Genomic DNA, 2963 nt, shown 5'->3' with positions numbered 1-2963 from the left:
ACTACTACTAATTTTTTTGGTTTTTCTTAAGGTTTAACAAACACACAAGAAGAAAGCAGGAAAAGGAAAATAAACTAGCATGGATGATACAATGAAAAAGTATGAGCACCGACATATAGCAATGAGTGTGTGTGAGCATAAATGTAATGTCTGTGAGAAATACGTACTCCCCCAAGCTTAGGCTTTTGGCCTAAGTTGGTTTATGGCCACGGCTGGCCTGGCGGATATCCATAATAATAGTTGTTGGGGTCGTACTGTGATGAGGAATAGTTGGGATCATACTGATGTGCAGCGGTTATCGCCTGTTGAGCTGCAGTGTGGAGTCGAGCTGCCTCCGCTCTCCTCCCGTACTCTTCTGCCTCCTCTCTGGTAATAACATATCTTCTTTTTGTCTATAAATCAAATAAGGCAGGAGCAGGGAGAGTAATATGGAAAACACGTCGTTTATCAAAAATTAAACGATATAAGAGAGGTGATTCAGGCCTCTCGACAAACTGGTGCGAAGCCATAGATTTATAATCTAAATATGCAGGAGGCAACTCCGTATCACCCTCATGAATGTATATTTCAAGAAAATGAGCTAAGCGGGTTGCATAAATTCCTCCAAAGAAATCTCCATTATGTCTATTATGATGCAACCTACGAGCTACAATGGCTCCCATATGATAAGATTGGTCTCCTAACACAGCACTCCTAAGAATGCTAAGATCAGGGACACACATGTGACATGCTTCATCCTTAGCATTTATGCATCTACCGATGAAGAGAGCAAAATAATGTATAGCAGGAAAGTGAATGCTCCCTATGGTAGCCTGCGTTATATCTCTAGATTCCCCCACAGTTATACTAGCAAGAAAGTTTCTAAATTCAGATTTAGGGGGATCCCTAACACTACCCCATGATGGAAGTTTGCAAGCAGAAGTGAAATCCTCTAAGTCCATGGTATAAGATTTGTCATAGAGATCAAACATGACTGAAGGAGAATTACGCGAAGATGAATACTCAAACCTCCTCACAAATGAACTTGTGAGATCATGATATTGGGGGCATTTGTTAGCCTCAAAATCGTCAAGACCGGCATTGCGCAAATATGCTTTGAATTCTTCTTTAATTCCCGCACGGTCCATAAAATTTTCCGACGGCCATTCGCAAGGCCGTACTGGAGCGTCTCTTGGTGGATCCTCGTTAGAATCGCGCATAGCAATCCTGGGTCCTTGCTTCTTAGAGGAACCACCTTGGAACATCTTCCTAAGCATACTGTTTTTCTCTGAAAAATTCTGAAATTTTTAGTAACTTCGAAATAAAAGTGAACCAACTTCAATAAAACTGATAGCAACTACTCCTACAAGTGCCTAGAGCATATATCAAGCATCAGAACTACTTGGAACCATATAAATTTGACATGCAAGCTCAAGAACATGGTCACCTATGCAGCACAAATTTGCAAAGAATAAAGCACTAGAACAAAAACTAATTGGACCAATGGAGGAGTCACATACCAAGGAACAATCTCCCCAAGCAGTTTTGCGAGAGGTGCTTTGAGTAAGGAGATCAAAAATCACAGCAAAAGTGGCTGGAACTCGTTCTTGAGTTGGTTTTTCGGGTTTGTGTGAGACAGAGGAAGAAGATGGGTGCTGGGATAAGTGGAGGAGGGCCACCGTGGGCCCACGAGGCAGGGGGCGCGCCCTATAGGGGGGGCGCGCCCACCACCCTCGTGGCCAGGTGGCAGCTCCTCCTGCGGTAATTTTTGCACAGTAAATCCTCAAATTTTCCCGAAAAAATCATATTAAATTGGCATGTCATTCTGAGGACTTTTATTTTCGGGATATTTTTATATTGCACGGATAAGCCAGGAAACAGACAGAAAAATACTATTTTTACTTTCTTTCTACTAATTAATAGAAAATATAGAGAGGGTACAGAAGGTTGTGCTTCTAGTTTCATCCATCTCATGCTCATCAAAAAGAATCCACTAACAAGGTTGATCAAGTCTTATAACAAACTCATTCCGATTAACATGAAACCAGAGAAATTTCGAATAACACTAAGTTACCTCAACGGGGATATGCACATCCCCTATAATAAGTATATCATATTTCTTTTTGACAGTAGGAAGAGGAAATTCAAAACCTCCAATTATAATCGATGGAATTTTTCCAATGGAGTTGATACTATGAACTTGAGGTTGTTTCCTCGGAAAGTGTACGGTATGCTCATTACCATTAACATGAAAAGTGACATTGCCTTTGTTGCAATCAATAACAGCCCCTGCAGTATTAAGAAAAGGTCTTCCAAGAATAATAGACATACTATCATCCTCGGGAATATCAAGAATAACAAAGTCCGTTAAAATAGTAACGTTTGCAACCACAACAGGCACATCCTCACAAATACCGACAGGTATAGAGGTTGATTTATCAGCCATTTGCAAAGATATTTCGGTAGGTGTCAGCTTATTCAAGTCAAGTCTACGATATAAAGAGAGAGGCATAACACTAACACCGGCTCCAAGATCACATAAAGCAGTTTTAATATAATTTCTTTTAATGGAGCAAAGTATAGTAGGTACTCCAGGATCTCCAAGTTTCTTTGGTATTCCACCCTTAAAAGTATAATTAGCAAGCATGGTGGAAATCTCAGCTTCCGGTATCTTTCTTTTATTATTAATGATATCCTTCATATATTTAGCATAAGGATTTGTTTTGAGCACATCAGTTAGTCGCATACGGGCCTAATCATTTCAGCAAAGCGCTCAAAATCCTCATCATCCTTTTTCTTGGATGGTTTTGGAGGAAAAGGCATGGGTATCTAAACCCAAGGTTCCCTTTCTTTACCATGTTTCCTAGCAACAAAGTCTCTTTTATCAGAATGTTGATTCTTTGATTGTGGGTTATCAAGATCAATAGCAGGTTCAATTTCTACATCATTGTTATTACTAGGTTGAGCATCATCATGAACATCAT

Source organism: Triticum aestivum, chromosome 1A (genome assembly GCF_018294505.1).
Source record: "Triticum aestivum cultivar Chinese Spring chromosome 1A, IWGSC CS RefSeq v2.1, whole genome shotgun sequence".
Lineage (NCBI taxonomy): Eukaryota > Viridiplantae > Streptophyta > Magnoliopsida > Poales > Poaceae > Triticum > Triticum aestivum.
Note: the sequence above shows the minus strand (reverse complement) of the source record.